The 21736-nt window shown below is 40.4% G+C and overlaps 1 pseudogene; it reads right to left on the bottom strand.

Annotated features, from left to right (window-relative positions):
* Positions 1 to 17034: 17034 nt before the first annotated feature.
* LOC121164603 overlaps positions 17035 to 21736 on the bottom strand; it is a 145148-nt pseudogene continuing 140446 nt past the window's right edge.

The raw sequence follows: 21736 nt of genomic DNA, 5'->3' as shown, positions 1-21736 counted from the left end.
GAAGACTTCAGAGACAGTGGGAGAGGATACAGGTTCTAAATAATGCAGATCTCTCCAGATGTGCCATGGGAGGGTTTCCAGTGTACTGTGGTTTGCAAGATGTAAATTGCCTTTCCTTATCAGTGTCCATCAACCTCGGTCACAGGAAGCGAAGTTCAGAAAATAGAAGCTTGGGAAGTCTGGAGAATATAAACGAAGCACGTCATCACTCTCCAAGCTCAAGCTCTCCTTCCACAGAAGGGAGCTGGGGCCCTCGGACAGACCTTCCCAGGACCATGCTGGTTTACAGGAGCACAGGAAGTGACACACAGCAGCAAACTAGAACAAAAGCATACTTTGCTTGTGTAACCTTTCCCATTCAATTTACACTGGATTTGGTCTCTGAAAAAAATTAATGGAAGTGCGATGTATAATGCAATTATAGAGATGAATAAATGGAGAAATTCATATCTTTAGGTCATATTAGTTAGAAGTTGGTTATGGGTCTGACGTTCTGTGCAAAAGAACCAGACACTGAGCCTGACTCATGTATAGGGTTTGGATCATTGGATCATTACTGAATCCCTAAGAGGAGCCAGGGTCAGTGTAAAATGCTTCACATTATTCCTCTAATTCTAACAATAAAATCACTAAATAATTCTTCATCTATGACTCGTATGAGAACACATGCCCAGAGTAGGCAGCAATGCTCACAGATGACAAAGCCAAGACTACAGGTATGTCTGACACCAACACCCTGCCTCTTAGCTGCTCTTCCTTCCAGCAAATACAAAACCTTGGACATCTGTGCACATCCATGTTGCTACGGATGAAGGCAGACATATGCAGATACAAAATGCATTTCACATACACGTACAATCACGTACATATCATCGTGAATATACCTAGCTGACAGAAAAGCTTGCTTTCCAATTGGCAAGCCAGCATATTAAACTTTCCAAATACCTTATCCAGTGCGTGAGACACAGTTGGCCCACTTTATTTGGGAGAAGTGAATGAATGAAAGTTTGAGAGTTGTGTTATGCTTCCATTTCCAGGTATTCCCATGTGTATGAACCAAAACACCATGCTTTTTTTTTCAAACTAATATGTTCCATATGCAAATGTGCTTCAGATTTTCACATTGTATATGCTAGCAATTTTACTAGTGTATTCCAGGTAATATTTCCATGTAAATATTGAGCAAGTAAAAGATGATAAAATTTCATAAATAAATGAAGCTTTATTTGCAGGTTCACTAAGTTTCCTTTTGTGCCACTGAAACCATCCCTTGTAAGAATGCTCCTTTGTTTAGGATTATCATTTTAAAAGTAATTTTGCACACACTTCCACAACAGTGATAAAAAGATAGTAGTAAATTATAATGCCCATTTATAGTTGAGGGAATTGGAAGTGAAAAGATTTAAAAATCCTCCAAGCACTATTTATTCAGTAGGGTAGCCCCATCTGTGCCTTTAATTGTGTGGCCAGAGGGAAGCTTATATTAGGGTGGATGTATGTATTCCAATGACAGACAGGTATCTCCTGAACACCCAAAATGTCTTGGGAAATGTGTACAAATGCATGTATCAGCAACTCGCATTCAAAAATTAAGGATGAAAGCACATAAGGTGTCACTATGGAGAGACACACATATTCTAATAGAGATGCAAATAAATTATGATAACAATATGAACAAGCTCTGGGAAATAAGACAGTTTTTCTCAAATGTCTTTTACTTAGAAGAGAACTTACACCTTAGAGAAGCAAGGATGAAACAATTCTAGGCAGAGAGTGTTTGGGAAACTGTTTCCAGGTTGCTGGAATCCAGAGTGAAAGAAGGAACTAGTGCAGAATAAAACAGGAAACAAGAGTGTAGGAATGCTGCTGGTGTCAGGTCAAGAGAGCACCAACCATACAGGCTTTATTCTACAGAAATTGGAAGTATTTCCAAATAGTGAAGAGGAACAAAAAAAACAGTTGCTGTGACAAAATTAAAAAAATAATTTCAGTAGGTTTGGGGGTTGGTGCCATGAGTGACGGGGTAATCTCTCTTCCTCTGAACCATGACTTGACTTCCTTAGGTGTGGAGAGTCCTCTGTTCACTGGGTCAACAGTATCTTGCTCATAGGCCTGTAAGAGCACATACTGTGCTTTATTTTATGCTTTCTGCATTTGAATTTGTCTCAATGGGTCTTCCCTCTTTCTCTGCTCCGTGCAAATCACACTGAAAACAACCAGCATCAGTAAGTGCCATTGTGTATACAACTGATCTTTTTAACCCAAGAATCCCTTATATTGATATGGTAACAGTAGATACCCAAATAAAAGTATACTGAATTTCATTAAATGGAAAACTGAAGAAAGGAGACATGGAAAGAAGAAAATATTGATGTCTTTCAGATACAATGAAAGTAGTTAAACAATTCATGTCTAGTGGCCATTACTTTCTCAGTGGGATAGCAAACAAAGTCATCAATTGAGAAAGACGGAAACAAATTATGCTGATTTCTCAAGGAAATCAGTAAGCATGCAGCTTAGATGATGCAAAAAAGTCTAAAAATAAATGGATGGGGAGAAAGCATTTAAAATTTTACTGTGTACATATCTTAATACAAAACATTGTTATAGAATGGAATATTTGCATCTTGATTCCAGAGAGGGTAAATATTTTAATGATACCATATTGGAGATTTGCCATATGCTTGTATTCAAGTGGCCCAAAGAACTGAAACTAACAGTTAATTTAAATATTAATTAAAATAACTAAACAAGAGTTAATTAAAATATCAAAAGTGGTTGTGGCAAAAAGGCAAGAGAACATGGAATGAAATACTTCACTGGGAATTCTAAGCAAATGATCCCAGGAGAAAACAGATTAAAATCCAAGTTCATCACATACAGAGGAAAGGTTGATTTTTACATGAATTGAAGAGGGGCCAGGATCGTGGCGTGACAGGCTAAGTTGTGTTCTATAACACTAGCATATCAGCACTGGTTCATGCCATTGTGTCATGGCTACACCACCTCTAACCCAGCTCCCTGCCAATGTACCTGGGAAAACAGTAGCTGATGGCTGAAGTTCTTGAAGCCCTGTACCCACATAGGAGATCTGGATGAATTTTCTAGCTCCTGTCTTTTGTCTGGGCCAAGATTGGCCCTTGTGGCCACTTTGAGACTGAACCAGGGGATGGAAGATATTTCGGTAACTCCGAATTTCAAATAAACAATTTTTTTTCAAAAAAAAAAAAGACAATTGAGAAAAACAGATACAGGATTAGGATCCCTCACTTCTGGCTTCTTCATTCTGTTAAATGAGGCACCAGCAGGAAACCAAGGGTGAATAAGAAAGAGAGATAAGAATATTCATGCCCCTGGTTGACTTCTTGCAAAATCCCAAGTTGCTGATGACAGTGTTTCTGTGACTAGAATTCCTAATGGGCAAAGTTTCCCATTGCCCCAACTTGTTTTTATCTATATTCCTGTGGGATAAAGACACTCTAACAAATGATGTATTTTTGATCAGTTGACTATCTTCCATACTGTTAAAGACACAATTTTAAGCATCTTTTCTCACTGCTCAAGGTATTAAAAACCACAATTTCCTAGAAACATAACCGACACAATCCATCAGATGTTTTTGTTTGTTGTATTGAATCCAATTATGTGTTTTTGTTGTTGAGGCCCTTCCCTTTGCTTGATGCTGTGAATATATTAAAAACATAAAGAGGCAATTGGTATAGGTATTATGACTTCCCTTTGAGATGCCCGTATCCCACATCAATGCTTGGAGTCAAATTCTAGGTGCACTCCCAGGTCTGCTTTCCTGCTAAAGTACGTCCTATAAAGTAGCAGTTAATGGCTCAAGTACCTTGGTCCCTGCAACCCATCCGAGAGACCAACATTGACTTCTGGGACCTGGTTTCATTCTGGACCCTCACTTGATGTCACATTCATGTGGGAATAATAATAATAGTAATACTAACAACAATAATAAAAGTAGACAATCTCCCTTTCCTTCTCTCTTTATGAAATTAACATTTTAATTAAAAAATACACAGGTAAAAAGAAAAATCCTTCCAACTCAGAGTTCTGTTTTATTCAATTCTGGATAATTGAAGCTGACCAAGAAAAAACAAAACAAAACAAACTACAAACCACGTACTTAAGAGCTAAAACAAAGTTCTGCTTAACAAACATTGCAAGAGTTCCAAACAGTGCCTGGAAAAAGCAACCTTCAGATCCTGCCAAACATTAAACATCAATTTTTCCTTGACTCTGTGGCATATTTTAGAGAAGAAAAAATCCCTGTGTGTTTTAGCTGCTATTGATGCAATTATGAGTCCCTAAAGCACAATCAACTCTGAGGATGCAGCCAGCTCAACCTGACGCTGCCTTTGTTCAAAAGACTACTGGAGTAGTGGGCCCAGCAAGCCCTTTGCAGCTCGCTTCACAGTGGCCATAATTTGTGCTGCTTAGAAGCACACAGAAAGCCTAAAAATAAAATCTGTCACCTGTAAGTATTTCTTCCCTCACCCATCCAGTCAGGTTAGTTTCTTACTGATCTCAACTTGCTCAGAACAACAGAGGCAGAGCAGTCATTAATTAGTCATTAAGAAAAGGTCTATTTAATCCTCATCACAAGTATCAAATATTCATCATCTCTATACATAGACCGAGGGTCCTTCCTGAAATCAGACAGTGATGGAGGTTAAATTTCGCTCAACCTTTTCTGAAGGGGAGAAGAACAATTATGACTACTTTCTGTTATGGCTATCTCGGACTTAGGGTGATTTTTCTAATTATAAAAAATTTATGTGGAAGAGATTGGCTGAGATCATTTTTAAAATTTTAAGTCTACCTCTACTCCAACCACACACAAATCATGTGAAATTATCAGTGCTATTAACAAACCAGAAGAGTTCGTGACATTCCAAGCATCAGATTGCCAGGAGAATTGGAAAGTAGTCAAAACAGATCCACTGGAAATTACAACCAGGCAGACATACAAATATTCCTGCAGAACCAAGAGCAATCCTGGGGAGCTTCAAGTACCTACTGACCGGCAGTACATAGGATGGACCAAGAGCAGAACATGCACCTTTGCAGGGTGATGCTTTGCATAGGATAGCTAGACAGGTGACTTCTTCGAAGGATGTGCATAGAGCTGAAGTCTTCAGAGTGAGTCCCATACTTGCCAGGACAGGGTGTGTGCTGCTGCAGAGCCGGCACTGCCCCTGATAACTCCTAGCCCCCATTAGCTGTGGGCTGCTACGACCTGAATGTAGATGACACTGTTCACATATTAGAAATGTAATCTGCGGTATGCTGAGAGAGGGGATCAGGGGCAGAATCTTCTGGAATGGATTAATGTTCTTATTACCAGAGAGGGGCTGCTACAATGGAAACCAGTTTGCTATCAAAGTGACGGGCTCCCCATCCCTCCTACACTTTTGCCCTTCCCTCTTCCACTGTGGCATACAGAACACAGTGTAACACTCCAGTTGCATTTGTTTCATGCACCTTTAACTTCCCAGCCTCCATAACTGTGAATGAAATAAACAGCACAGAATGAACTAAGACAGGGGGTCTCTATCATCTGCCTAAGGCGAGTTCCTCCTTCCTTTGGAATCACCAGGTTATCAAAATTGCCACTCAATGAATAGCCATGTGTCATAAAGGCAAAGCTGAGAGAATGATACCAGATGTAAGTATATCCCCACCTTGTGGGAATAACTATTCCATTAAAAAAGTAAATTTCTTTTGAATTCAACAATACATCAAAAAAGACCAGCTACCCTAAACAAATGGGATTTATCCAAAGGGTGCAGAGAAATTTTAACACATGCAAATCAGTGAATTACACTATCTCAGGTCAACAGATTGGAAGATAAAATTAACAATATCAATATATACTCAGAAAGTATTTGATAATGTAGAGCATCCACTCATGATTAAGAACCTCGAGCAAAATAAATTTAGTAGGAATATACATTCATACATAGGCCACCTACAACAAACCCACAGTTAAGAACAATTTTAGTGATGAAAAGCTGGAAGCAATTCAAACAAAATCTGGAACCCGAGAAGAATAACCATTCTCACCACTCTTATTCGATGTAGCTTGGGAAGTGTTAGCCAGAGAAATTAGAAGAGAGAAAGAAATAAAAGCCATACCAATGGGAAAGAAGGGAGTCGAGTTATCCCTGTTTCAGATGACATGATTCTATTTATAGCAGAGCCAAGATGCTATTAGAACTTGTAAATGACTTTAGCAAAGTTTCAGGTTGTTATTTCCAAAGCGTAGAAAGCAAGCATTCCCATTTTCAAGTCGGCAGAATTTTAAAATAATGCCGCAACATGTGCCATTAAAATTGAGGCAATTGCCTCAATCAATTTATAGCTAGTCAAATAAATGACTATAGCAATGTGTTTCCTTCGTGTTTTGTTCAAAATTTTGACCAATTAATTAACTTACATAAACTAAGCTAATATAAACTTGAGAAACCAAAACAAAATATATGACTGGAAGTTTAAGAATGTTGTCGTTTCACTTACAGCCTGGGGAAATTTAAGAAGAGTGAGTACATGAAATAGCATGACCTCACATTTTCAAAAAAAGAGTGGGATTTTAACATTATGATCTTTCTAAATAAAAGGATCATTGAATCAAGTTGTGAAATTGTGATCGTTTTAGTCAAGTCTATAATGTGACACATGATAACTATAAACCTGGGACTTCTCATTTGTGCCCCTTCTTCAAAATAAAGGTTGCTATTACGGTATGGTGGGTTAAGACACTGCATGTAATATGGAGCCAATTACAGTCCCATCTGCTTCACATTGAATCCAGCTCCCTGCTAATACACTAGGAAAGCAGCAAACGATGGCTTGAGGACTTTGGTCGCTGCCACCTACATGGCAGACCCTGGGAAGCTTCAACCTCCTTGCTTCGGCCAGGCACAGCGGGGTTGAAAGAGCTCTCTGTGTCTCCCTTGGTATCTGCAACTCTGCTCTTCAAAGAAATAATTTTTAAGAAAGCAAACCAATGGAGCCAGCACCATGGCATACTAAGTCAAGCCTTAGCGTACGGTGCCGGCATCCCATATGGGTGCCAGTTCGAGTCCTGGCTGCTCAACTTCAATTCAGCTCCCTGATAATGCACTGTGAAAGCAGTAAAAAATGACCCATGTATTTGGGTCAGTGTACCCACATGGGAGAGCCAGAAGAGGCCGCATGCTCCTGGCTACAGACCATTCCAGCTCCGGCTGTTGCAGCCATTCACAGCGTAAGTCACAGCGGAAGATGCCGCTCATTATGTCCCCTATGTTGCCTTCTCTATTTGTAAATAAGTGTTACAATGTTTAATAAAAAAAAGATGACAATTATTTTACAGTAATATATAAGACCAGTTTGGGAGTAAAGGAACTTTTTCAGGTGCTTCTGATGAAACTTAACATTGGTCAGGCTTTTAGAAGGTCAATTTGTGTCCGCAATATTCTCACTTTTTCCCTTTATTTATGTATTTGAGAGGTAGAGAGATAAGAAGAGATAAAACTTCCATCTACTTACTCACACCCCCTAGAGGGAATCCTAAAACCAAGAGCTAGAACTCAACCCACATTTCTCAAACGAGTGGCAGAAACCCAGTTGCTCCAACAGTGAAAACTATGCCACAAGGTCTGAGTCAGAGAGAACGTGAGGCCAGAAACTGGAACAGGGAAGCGGATCCATGTGCCCCAGTGTGGGGTGTGGGTACCCTAACTGGTGTCTTACCCACCAAGCCAAACAGCAGTCCCCATCAACAGCAGGTTTTAAGTGTGCCTGTGTGTAATTCTGAGCAATTACAGTAGTACTACTTTTACTAGCAAATAAAAAAGGACTATAAATCAATGGGGAAATATTTACATAATGATGTTTCAGTAATTCTATGGGAAATGAGGCCAATTTCGGTCTGTTTTCATTTCGCTTATTTAATAATGAAGTATGACTATATATTGCAATGTGAAAGTAAACCCCACACATTATTAAATGAAAAATTCAAGTTTTATGACTTCATATAATGTGAGCTCATTACTTTTAAAAGATTAATATACAGATATAGAGATATGGAGAAAAAACTTTTAAAGCTACAATAGAAAAAGCCCAGGAACATACATAGTGACAGGTGAGATTCTGAACTTTCAGACTCTAGTACGTTAAGGGGGGTCCTGGGAACACTTTAATTTCTTGACTCTGAATATCTAAGTACGCCTGTTTATAAGCCGGCAAAAATGCATTTACATGTTACTCAGAATAAAGACAATAAGGTTATTGCATTAGTCAAAAATACAAAATAGTAAGAAAAGAAAAACATTATTTCAGATTTCACGTAATTGTCCCTTGTGAAGCATGAAACACACTGCACAGATGGTTTTGTTTGGAAATAGATGAGCCAAGCCCCGCACTTCCCCTGTTTGTGTAGCATCTCCATCATTGTTTGTGCCTTATGGAGAAACCCAGGTAGCTGATATTCAAGGTAATTATGATGATCACCCAGGAGCATTCCATGCAAAGAATAAATAACCCGATTTCTTTATTAGACTCCATTTAATACATCACAGAACTGGAGTAAGATACTGAAATATACCCGTTATGTGAGCATCCCCCCTCTTCAAAACATCATTTCATCCTTTCTTCTCCTATAGCAAAGTTCTTCCCCAAGTCTCACACCTCTAATAAGTGGCTCAGAGAACACAACTCTGATTCTCCTTCATCCAGGAATAAAATACGTTTGCCTTTCACATCCAATTCAAATTCCATGCCTTCCTCCCTGAAACAAGGTGCTAAACTAGCCCTGTCTTCACCCTCTTCCTTGTAGCCATGGTCCAAGCCACGGAAAGGTCTGCCATATCTTCCCTAGCTCTACTTCCCACGCCACCAACAGATCAGTACTATCTTCTAAAACATAACTTTTAAAAAGACAGAAGTCAGATAAATTATCCCATTAACTGAAAGTGCACGTGTTCAGAATAGAAACCTGCTTCCCATCATAGCCCGTATGTCCCAGATGATTACAAGTCTGCCTGGCTCTCCCCTCTCAGCCTGGAAGTAATTCCTCTTGCCCCCAAATTCCCATGGATGTTTAAACTCTGATGTCCCTAGGTCGATGGTTAATTGATTCAGGGTGGAGACTGGATCTGAAGGCATGTAAGTGGCAGGGACTGTGAGGAGTCTTTGGGTTTTGAGAACGTGCCTCCAGAGAGTGGCTCTAGGGAGAAGCTTGACTATTTGAACTCAAGTTCAGCCTAGGTGTTCTCTGTGGTTCCTGCTTCATGCACTTGCCACTGACCAGACTATGTCCAAACATATCATCTACTCTTATTCCTGTAACTGCTTGGTCCCTGAGGGTCTTGATTCCTACAATTCTGCCTAAAAAGCCTTCATCAACATTAAGATAGGACCATCATTCTCATTATTCTCAAACATTATGTCTTCAGACCATCCAATTTAAAATGGTACCTTGGGTGGGGTGTTGGGATGTGTTTGGTGCAACAGCTAAGATGCGTGAGTCCTGTCAGACAACATGAGTTTGACACCCACATCTGGCTCTCTGAACTCCAGCTTTCTATTCAGGCATGCCAGAGAATAAATGCAGTTATGTATTCAAGGAGTACTCAAGGAAGTGCTTGCTTGAGTCCCTGTCATCCATCGTGTGATCTGGGCTAAGGTTCAGGATTCTATTTATTCTCTGCCTCAGTGCTAGCTGTTTGGGGAATTTGAAGAATGAATCAGCAAAGAAAGATATCTCCCTCCTCCTCTTTGTCAATGATTTTTCTTTCTTCTCCATTTCCAATAAATACTATTTAAAGAAAGATAGTAGAGTATAGCTTAATAATTAAGATGATAGAAGTATGTGACAGAAGATAAAGTGACTGTCCATGACACCAGATCCATTATAGATGCTACTTTGTCTCCAGCTGCTCCACTTCTGATCCAGCTCCCTGTTAATGACCTGGGAAAGGCAGTGGAGGACCCAAGCATCCCACGTTGGAGACTTAGATGAAGCTCTTTGTTTTTGCCAGGCCTGGTCTTTGTCCGGGCCATTGCAACCATCTGGGGAGCGAATCAATGGAACTTTATCCCTCTAATTTTCATGAGATTTTGTTTGTCTGTGAAAAGGAGATGTTAGCTGTTGGAACTAGTCTAGTGTGAAAGATATTTCAGAGGTAAAGTCATCAGAACTTAGTGAGAGTCAAAAAGGGTGTGAGGAAATAGAAGGAAGCAGGAATCAGGTACAAAGCCTGGATGGATCATTACACCCTGAGCTGAAATAGGAAGACTGAAATGTGCACAATTTGAGGAAGAGATGGGAAAGACACAGAAAGTTGGGGCTGTTGATAAGTTCAAGTTAGCATGTGTTGGAAAACAGCCTTGGTAACCAATTTCTGGTTCAGAAAAAGAGGGCTCAGGCTTATATTGCTCGCATCATTCCATTAAATGCCAAATAACGAACTTAGTGCCGGGATTTAAATCCGGGGCTAGGTTTTCATCGGCCAGTTGTGCTACTCGCAGATTTTATCTCATGGTAGACACTCAGGAATATTTAACTGAAATCAATGTCCCATACTGTACAGAGACAGTCCCACCTGAGTGCTGCCATATACCCAGAAACTCATACTGTGTTGAATCAATTAGTTGTTTTCCTCTAATAAAATGCCCAGAGTGTTTGTGGTGATTCCTAAATTCCGCTGGCTTTTCACTGTGTTTTCCATGGTGTTAGCTTGTCCTCTGCATTCTATGCTTGCTAGGTGTGTTCCTTCTGTCCAGCCCCCCATTGGTCTGTCACTTCATCTTCCATCCTCGTGCTTTTCTTAAACTCACTTTCTATAGTCATTTGAAATGGAGCGATACATGTACTTTTCCCAATGACTGACATCATGCTCTTTAAAATGTCCTTGATTCTACAGTCACGTAATTATCAAAATCATGAATAACAAAAGTAACTTCCTATTTCCTCCTCTGGAAGGTAACAGATTTCCCATGAAGCTTCTGATTTCTCTGTTCCTCCCTCCATCCGGGGCATTGAGCTAGAGACATGGAGACTCACCTCTTCCACTAACATGTTTGGGAATTTACCACATTCTGTCCAATTCCCCACATTCATCCTGTCTTCTCCTGCAACAACTTCCCTCTTTGTATTTCAAGTTATTATTTCTCACCTAGACACTGCAACGGCCACTCCTCTAGTTCTCGTGTCTCTGGAGCATCCTCTGACAAGCAGCTGAAGTGCTTTATGTAACAGGACAAGATGGAGGCCTGTGTGAGACCTTTGTGGTGCCTCGTGACCTCTGGAAGAGGTGCCCACCTGAGACATGGCACACGTGACCCCTCCCTTGGCCTCGAGCTTCTTCAGGCGCCACAGTAGACATTGAGCTAGAAAGAAACAACTGTATTTTCCCACAGAAGTGTTCCTTTTTCCAGGGCTAATTATTGCCACCTATTGTCCTAATGTGGTTAATAAATATCTTTTTTCATTTCCTCACAGCTAACATCTGGACATAATAAATGCTTTGATTTGAGATTATCTCAGAAACCAGATCCAATAGACTCACCGTGGAAAGCCTTAACCAGTTACGTGCCTGGCTTTAGTGCTAAAATAATCTGTGTAAGTATCCTGTGGATCACTGAATTTTCTGTAGTTTAAATCATTATGATATTTTTTTCATCTAAAAGGCTTTCAGTCCCTTGAGGGGGACAACTACATTTTGCTAGCCCTGTTATCAAAGTACTCAGCAAGTTCATACTGCATTAGGTGCTCAGTAAATGACATGGAATACTCCAAAACCTGGGAGATATTTTTAATCCAAGAATTCCAATTATTAATAGCACAGAAAGATCTTCAGCTGTTATTTTTGTGGTGCTGTTTCACCACAGAATGTGTAGGCTAGCCACCTGCTCCTGCCCTCCCATTTCCTTGTCTCTTCATAGTCATACCTGTGACCTTTAATTTACAGTCTGATTGCTGTTTATATAACATCAATTTGATTTTGTGCGAGAAAGTCCCATACTTTATGATCTTGTGAGGGCTTTCACTCTGCCGTTTCCTTCAGGATTTATCGCATCTGTTTTTTGTTAAGCTGCAACTGGAGAGGAACTACTTTGCAAGGAGCAAGATGAGTTGTGCGTGACCTCTTGTCAATAACTTGCTCGGAGTGAACGTTGGTTATCTCATCTGTAACATGAAAATAATCATACTGCCTGTCTCTGTGGCTGCTGAGACGCTGAAATGTAACAATACACACTGAGCACTCGGAGCTGGGTGCATCCTTATGTGGTGGAAAGTACACATTCCACCAGTGCTTGACCCTTGGTAATCCATCTAACAGGAATACCTCTGTCCCTCCCATCTTGTTCTGCATCTTCAAATTACCCTATGAGCTGATTACAGATCGCCATTCTCTTTCTCTCCTCTTAGTTTCCTTGCCTGTTGGCAAAGAATAGCATTTTTTTTTTTAGAAAAATAAATTTCAAAAGTAAGTTAAAGGGAGAGATACTCAACCAGAGAGAGAGGTGTAGTGGGAGGAGATCCTCTATCAGCTCATTCACTTCCCAAATGGCCGCTGTGGTTGAGTCTGGGCCAGGCAGGAGCCAGGAGCCAGAAGCTTCACCCCAACCCCCTCTCCCGCCACATGAGAGGCAGTGGCCCAGTTACTTTATTTCCTGTTCTTTCCCCAGGATCATCAGCAGGAAGTTGCATCAGGAGTGGAGCAGCAGGGATCTGAACTGAACCAGAGCTCTGACATGCAGACATGCTCTGACATTACAGGTAGCTGCGTAGCCCTCTGCACATCACCGGCCCTGTGTTCGTAATTACCCTTGTAAAAAACCTAATCTCTCATCAAAATGTGAGTATAGCTTATTTTTCAGCTTTTTTTTTCTAAAAAAAAAATAATAATGGTTCTAATTCACATAGAAAAAGGTCACATTTGGAATGGGATTTGTTGGTACAAAAGAAACACCTGTATCTAATTTTTTTAGTCTGGAAAACTTCTGAGGGACAAAAATTTGAAATGCATTCTGAGAGATGAAAATAATGTTCGAGGTCTGTGGTGCCGAGCTGGGAACAGCATCCCGAGGCAAAGGTCACGTGGGGTTTTTGAGCGTTCTCTAGGACAGCTGCTCTACTCAATGCTAAGAACAAACTATGAAAACTCCTAAAGTGTTTCATGTTTCTCCGAATGAAGATTCATGATGGGAAAAAAACTATTACTCCATGTGAGCATAACCCTCGTTTCTATCGCATGGTCAAATATTTATTGCTTTGTTGTGTTGTTTACTTGCTGACATTTGAATGACAATGAGTAAAAGTGATCTCTCTCGCAGCATACATTGTTTTTGCTGTTCTGTGGATCCAACTGGGTAATAGTAAGGAGAATGTTTTTTGAGCATGAGCTAACCCCTATGTTTTATTTATGCCTCGCTGGCTTGCAGAGGTATGGCTTAACCCATGGAGAATGCCAGCTGTTTGATAAAACAGACTCTATCAATTTGCTTTTCATGTGGCTCATCAATTTATAAGGTTTTTAGTTTTATGCTGTGGGTTTAAGCTTTTCTTCTATGTCTTTGATATAATTCACATTCCAGAAAATTCATCTTTTCAGAGTGTATAATTCAGTTGCTTTGTCTCTAAAAATTTGTGCAACTATTGGGCCCAGTGCGGTAGCCTAATGGCTAAAGTCCTAGCCTAGAATGCAACAGGATCCCATATGGGCACCAGTTCATATCCCGGCAGCCCTGCTTCCCATCCAGCTCCCTGCTTGTGGCCTAGGAAAGCAGTTGAGAAATGTCCAAAGCCTTAGGATTCTGCACACATGTGGAGGAGCCTCCTGGCCTCAGATGGGCTCAACTCCAGCTGATGCGGCCACTTGGGGAGTAAATCAATAGACAGAAGATCTTTGTCTCTGTCTCTCCTCCTCTTTGTATATCTTTCAAATAAAAAAACAAATCTTAAAGCAAAAATTGTGCAACTATCCATACTAGCTAATTCCAAGCATTTCCATCACACCCAGACAAAGAATTAGACCTGTTAGCAGCCACAGCTGTTTCCCTACGATCTCCAGTCCCAGCAACCACTAATCTACTTTCTATTGCTACGAAGATGCCATTTTGCAGTAAGGAGATTCCTCGGATATTTGAAACTAGATCTCCCATATGACCCAGCCATCCCACTCTGAAAATTGATTCAAACAAAATGAAATCAGCATATGGGAATTATCTGTGCCCCCGTGAGTATTACAGCTCAGTTCACAACAGCCAAGAAATGGGATCGACATGAAACTCATCAATGGGCGACTGAATAAAGAAATGTGGCAGCCATGCACTATGAAATACCACTTTGCCAAGAAAACAATGAAATCTTGTTGTTTGCAACTAAATAGATATGGTTGGAAACCATTATGCTTAGTGAAATGAACCAGTCCGCCCAAAGACAAATATATTTTTCTTTGTCATGGTAATCGATACACAGATTCCAGAAAATATAATCCAAATGTAGAAGATGACACTCTGGCATCTGATCATGGGTTAAAGCCTTGGTTTAGATTCCCAACCAACAGCAGTGTTTTTGTTCTTTATTATTTTCTACTTTCTACAGGTTTATCTTTGTCTAGTGGAGTGTTAAATCTGTGATTGTAAGGTGAAATGAAATAAATAAAAAATTAAACATAAGAAATTAAAAAAAAGGAAATAAGGAAGAAGCATTGGGTGGCACCGTGAGCAGGACAGAGGTTGGTGGTGGCATCACTGAGCTTCCAGATCTGGATTGGGAAATGGTTGAAATCTGTCCACTTTGTAGGAATACATTTTTAAAAAGAGTTTGTCTATTTTGGATGATTCCTATTAATAAAATCATATAATATATGGCTTTTTAGCTCTTCTTTCACTTAGCTTATTATTTTTAACATTCACCCATGTTGTTCTATTACTTTACTCTTTTCTATGACTGAATAATATTCAAATGTGTAAGTATACCACATTTTGTTTACCCATTCTTAGCTGACAGGTGTTTACGAAGATTTTTAACCTGGGTTGGTCACTGGAGATTTTTATTTAAAGATAAATTGTTGTTTCTACAGGAGCTGAACTGTAAGCACCAAATTCTAAACAGCCAGCTAACGTCTTACTTAGCAACCTTCAATGGATTCCCAGGCTCCTAACGGACACACAGCCCAGGTAGACCAGGGGCCACGTGAGTGCTGTCAAGGCTGGCGGCCTGAGCCTCAGCAGCTGTAGGGAACTTGCAGAGGTTGCCATAAGTCAAATGCCAGGTTAATTGGGACACATTTCCTTGAATCAAAGGGGGGGGAAAACACACAGCTTTTACAAAACAAACAAGTTTTTCATATGCTTCCAGGTACCAGTGAGATTCTGTGTGTTGATAGGAAACAGACTGGGTTAATAGTGCTTGGCCCACTGCCAAGCTCTATTCTATAGCCAGGGCCAAGGAAAGATCCTTGGGGGGATATTTTATAACTTTTCCAGACACTGAAAATGCAAATCCAATAGCTTGAATCAAATAGCTTTGGTGTATTTTACTATATGTGAGTTTCTGCCGTAGATAACCAAATTTCCTCAAGCCAAGAAGAATTATGCCAAAAGGCGATGGGAAAAGATTAGTGTGAGATTGATCTTAAAAATCTCTACTCGAAGGAGAATGCGGATGCTATGTCATTTGATACAGCCCTCAATTCCATACTAGCTTTCAACAGAAGAAGGAACTCAAAGGGGAAATCAACTTGCAGAAGTTCTGAATAGACTAACTTGGAAACAAATGTACCTGAAATAAGTTTTGGTGATAGGGAATATTATGTGCAAACTTATTTTACTACAAAGGCATCAATATTGCAAAAGCTGCTTTTGGAAAAAGGAGATGTTTGAGATTATGGTAAATATAGAATTCCAAATCAACTTCCACTGGAAAATTATTCCCAGTGAGTTTATTACAGAACACAGATGAGCTACAATTTGATCATCATAAATATGGATATTAGGAATTAAGAAAATTTATCTTTGGGACAGAGTAATAGTGAGCCTCTGGCAAGGAAACTTGCCTGGAAATCACTCCAGGTAGCAGTTCTTGTTAACGTGGCAGACAACTGTAGGGCAGTTGGGAAGAAGTGACCATCGTAAGCCACAAATACCTTCTTGTGAGGAAATTTCCCCAACCTTTGTACAAAGATGACAATTTTCACTCACTTTTTCTTTACAAATTATGGATGGATGGAATGAGCTATTTGACATCCTGGATAGTAGAGAATAGTGGAACGAAATGCAACATCCATTTGATTAAAAGGGATAAAAGGGATAATTATTGTAGATGGCAGGAACCATCTTGTTTTTAAAACTGTTTTTTTTTTTTTTCTTTTTTTGGTTCTGAATCATGGCAGTCGCTTCCCACAATTGAAAACTATGAAACCTAAGATTGGAACTGAGCTAATAAAAACTTGAAAGAAGTTATTCCTTCTGCTAGTCAAGAATTGGCTTAGCTTAAATTTAGCAGTGTGGGAAACTTCCAACGATATTATAACAATAACTGCTAAAAAAGAGAATCAATTTGAGACAATGTATCAATAATTTGAATTATAGCAGCAATCAAACTAAAGAGAAAATTTTTCCTCATTTTACTTAGGTGGTAGGATGAATATTAAAACCCACATATCCTGACTCAAAAGTGTCTCTTTTTCACTCTAGTGGACTCTTTCTCAAGGACATATTTCAGGTTTTAACTTAGAGACTCAAACATCATTCAGGTCTCCGATGTGGGTGGCAGGGCTCAAAGCATTAGAGCCATCATCTGCTGCCTCCCACCCCAGCATGCAGTCTCAGGAAACCAGGTCAAAAGTGGAATAGCCATGACTCAAAACAGGGATGTGGGTGTGCCAGGGATGACTCAAGTATTTAATTCCTAATAAAATGTGGGCGGTTAATATTTGCAATTTGGTGTTTGATCAGGATTTGATATTGAATAAAATTTGTTTTTAAAATTCTTTATGTTAAATTGTATTTAAATACCCTCTAGTGGGAACAGAATGGACCACTGAAAATCCCTCCCTTCTCATAGCAACTAACCAAGCTAAGGACAGCAAATATACCCAGGGGCAGCCACATGGTTGACAGGGTGCTTCTCAGTAGACAGCCATGGTCACAACCACAGCCTGCTGCTCAGGGAGCAGTCACAACTGAGTAGACATTCTTAATGGTTCCATCCATGGACATGATACGGCACGTGGGCTCTGAGGCTGCTGTCAAGGCACTGATACACACCATAGCCGACTCCCACACAACAGCCTCACAGTTATCAGCAATGTCCTTGCTTCTTTCTACCCTGTTCCACACGCCATCCTGGGCAAGCCATACCCGCAGCTTGTTGAGGATGTTTGTGGCATCAAAACCAGCATTGTCACATAATTGCCAAAGCCTGGGCATATGCCCCAATCAGCAGCTGTTGTTTTCCTGGAATAGTCCTTAAGTATTCCTGCAGGTGCTTGGAAAGCTACATCTCAACAGCCATGCCACCAGCCACTACTAGATTGTTCTTAATGGCCCTCCTAATAATCATGATGGTGTCACGTAGGGACTGCTCTGTCTCCTCTATAAACTGCTTGGCACCGCCAAGGATGAAAATACACATCTTGGCCTTGGGGAGGACAATGAAGAAATTGTATCTCTCATCTCCAAACTGCACTTCTTCAACATTTGGCCACGGCCCAACACGTCTGGTGTCAGAGCATTTACACTGGTCTGGGTGGAGCCTCCACAGGCCATCATCCTACTCAGTCATTTGCCCAGCAAAGAACATGTCCCTATCTGCAAAGTACTGGGTGGCCACATCCCCAGAGGGGAGATTGGATGCATCACCACCATACCAACCACCCTCTTAGCAAAGAAGGCTCTCTGCTGAGTGATCAGCTTGGCACTCAGGGCTGCCATGGCACACTTTTCAGCAGCTTCTTCTACTTCATTTTATCTTGCTTCTTCCAAATAACCAGGAATAGATGGCTGATAAGCAACAGGATTCTATCTGGATGCAGTTTCCAGCACGGCCAGTTTCTGATGTGGACCCTATTCCAGATTGCAGATTGCCAGTTTTTGTGGTCATTTTCATGAGGACACTGATTTCAGTCAAGAGGGTTCAGCCTCCAGATTTAATCAGCCCAAATGCCCTGTCTCCCAATGCCATCACAGTGGGGATTAGTTTCAGCCTAAAACACAAACATTCGTTCCACTGCAATATCATTTTTCTATCCTGATCATTGTCATAATTATATCACTATCATCCTCTCAGCTAGAGCTTTTCACATCAATCCTTTAGCTTTAATCTCAGCCCATTTCATCCTTGCAAACCAATGCATTGATTTCAGAAGGGCCTCACGTGTGAGAGGACTTTCAAGAGTTCATGGGGAAAAAAAAAGAGTTCATGGGAAAAACAGAATTAAAAGTTATGAAATTCCCTGAAAAGTTCTGAAGCCCTCTCAAATTGCCCACAGATTCTCATATAACCAGCTTCCAAACTCATGACATGTTCTTATCTTCAACAATAATCCACGCTAAGGGTCTCCTTTTAATTTCCAATCCTCACATTCTTCTTTTTTTTCCAATTGTATTTTATACTGTTACGGAGCCTGAACCTTGTGTGTGAATGGTGCAGGTAACCCGAACCTGCAGGTCAAAGACACATGAATAGCCCTACTGTCATTTCTATGAATCACTGTCAAGAAAACGTTCATGAGATTCAGCTGGACTTGCATGGTACCATAACTACCCTACACTGACTGCCAAAGTCCACAGTCATAAGGCTACAAGTGCAAAGCAGGCATGGAAATGTTTTTTTTAAACCATAAGAGACTTGCTGAGGATAGCAGGCAGCTCCCAAGTTGATCAGACAATACATGAGAGACAAAAAAAAAATCTCTTTTGAAGGTAGTGTAAGATGAAGGTGTCCACACAAAGGAAGGGGTCCACGTGGTTTCAACCTGCCTTTGAAGTCAAGGGTATGAGCAGCAGCAGGCTTTTTTAAAAAATTATTTTTCACATTATGGGGCAAAAGGGGAAGGGAAAGGGTAAGATGTTTGACTGCTGAAAGCTTTTAAGCCCAACAAATAACCATAATGCAAATTCTATTGCAAATGGGATTGTCCACTGTTTCCATTTGTAACTCTTACATTAAGAGGGAAAAATGTTCAGGTTGACTACTGTGTGAGAGTTTTGCTGCTTTTTTTCAGCATAATTCATACAAGGTTATACTGATGAAATTCAAAAGCACTAATCAACAAAATGAGGGTAGAACAGACAAAACGGGTAAGATGGAATTTTTGGACAAAAGTTAATTTATGTATAGGGTTGTCTGTCTTATTTGGAGAGATATTGAATAATAAAGTTCTCATTTTTAGATATACAAAAATGAAATGGTTTTGTTAGAATGCAAGAGTAGTTGTTAAAGAATAGAAATAGCATGCCTAACTTGCCAGAAGAAGGAAAATGCACAAAGTATAACCAGACAAATGGAAGTAAAGGAAGAGAAAACGCAAGAATGAAAAAATACCAGATGCATGTTTTTTAAAAAAATCCCAATGTGTGTGGATGAAGAGAACACAGTCCTCGCAGGAGAAGTTTTGTGCTCATATTGACAAGGAAACATGTCAATGTTACTGACTAGACCACTGTTTGTGATTTGTAAACATTGGGAAAAACCTCAATGCCTGTGAGCACAGAAATGGATGAGGAAATGGAGTCCTTTTTTTACCATGGGATACTGTGTGCTAAGGTTTGAACATGACAACAGCATGTTCCCTACTGTGTCGTGTATTGGAAGCTTGGTACCACCGTGGTGATAATGTTCACATGGTGGAAGCTTTAAGAAGAGAGACCCAGTGAGAGGTAATCAGGTCATGAGAGGAGTACTGTCTTCAGAAAGGATGAATGCTGGCTTCATGGGGCGAGTTCCGGGGAGAACCAATTTTACAAAGCCCTTTTAGGATACGGCCAATTCCCTTCCCACTTTTCTCCATGTTGGTGATGCAACCAGCAGAGTCCTCACCAGATCCCAAGCAAATGAAGCTACCTGATCTTAGCGTTCCATTTAAACTGCAAGCCAAATATGTCTCTCTCTTTCTCTTTTTCTCTGTACCCAACATTAGTCAGCCTTAGTTCATCTGTAGCAACAAAAAGGGAAGACCAATACACTGTGCAACAACTAAAATGAATCAAAAAGACACATGTATTTAGATTAGAGACATCCCAGAAAATGCTGAGTTAAAACTACACTTCCAGGAGAGATGCTTGGCCAAGTGCTTCAGATGCTTGTGTCCACATCAGATACCTGGGTTCTAGACCGTGTTCCGCCTCTAACCTCAGCCCCTATAGTCACAGACTCTGGAAGGCAACAGTGCTGGATCAAGTGACTGGATGCATGCCACTCGTGGGAGAGCTGGATTGAATGTCTGGCTCTAGATGTTGGTACTTGACCTGCTCTGGGACCACTGTGGGCATCTGTGGCATGAACCAACAGATGGGAGAACTCTACCCTCTTATTCCCCCTGTCCATCTCCTTCTCTGTTTCCAATACACGCTCTCTCAAATTAGCAAAAGGCAAACAAACATCTGTCAGAATGATTCACAACCACTTTTTTTTTAAATTGAGTATTAAAATTATAATATATTGAGTTCAGCAGAGTAGACTAGCAGCTAAAGTCCTCACCTTGTATGGGTCAGGATCACAGAGGGGCATCAATTTGTATCCCAGCAGCCCTGCTACTCATCCAGCTCCCTGCTTGTGGCATGGCAAAGCAGTGAAGGATTGCCCAAAGCCTTGGAACCCTGTGTCCATGTGGGAGACCTGGCACAAGCTCCTGGCTCCTAGCTCCCGGCATCAGCTCAGCTCAGCTCTGGTGGTTGCAGCCACTTGGGGAATGAACCAGCGGATGGAAGATCTTTATTTCTCCTTCTCTCTGTAAATAAAATGACTTTCCAACAAAATAAAGAAATAAATCTTTTAAAAAGACTATAAAATATTACATATAATTTTAGTGGAAAGACTATGTATTCCAGCAGAATAAACACAAAACCAGGACGAATATAATGAAAAGTCTCAGGAAAAATGCAAAAGAGAAAATGAAAAGATTAGAAAAAAAACTTCAGTTGGTTTTCTAATATTTTGTTTTCACATTTCATAATCTGAAGCAAATTTGACAACGCTTTAAAATAATTTCCATATTGATTTTTTTAGCTACAGAAAGCAGAGCATTCTTGACCTTGTATAAGTCTAAGATATTTTCTCTAACACAAGCTTCTCTTTCTAGAGGGATGGCAAGGAGCCGCTGGGAAGGAGATCACGGAAATGCAGGGAGAAGGTTCACTCTGCTCTACAGTTTGCTTCTTCAAATATGAAGAACCTCAGGCAAGGACTCAGAAGACGCGGGCCTTCATTACCATGAGTGGGACTGAGCTGAAATGGGATAAGAACAGGTGGACATGGAGCTCTGCCTCCATCAGACTAAGAGGTTTCCCATCCAGTTATTATTCTATCTATAAATCCAGAGCGCAAGTTTACAATAATAAGTGTAAGGTCATGGCAGTTAGAAATCTGAAGGTGAGAGACCGAGTGAGAAAGGTTTTCTTTGGGAAGTGGGAGGGGGCCTGGGTGAGCAAGCTAGCTCTGGAGCCAGGCCGACTTTACAAACGTGATCTTCTACCACTCTAAGTTCCATATTAACTACAG

The sequence above is a fragment of the Ochotona curzoniae genome, unplaced genomic scaffold, assembly GCF_017591425.1.
Source record: "Ochotona curzoniae isolate NIBS_2020 unplaced genomic scaffold, NIBS_Ocur_1.0 contig_883, whole genome shotgun sequence".
Taxonomy (NCBI): Eukaryota; Metazoa; Chordata; class Mammalia; order Lagomorpha; family Ochotonidae; genus Ochotona; species Ochotona curzoniae.
This window is presented reverse-complemented; position numbering and strand designations above follow the sequence as displayed.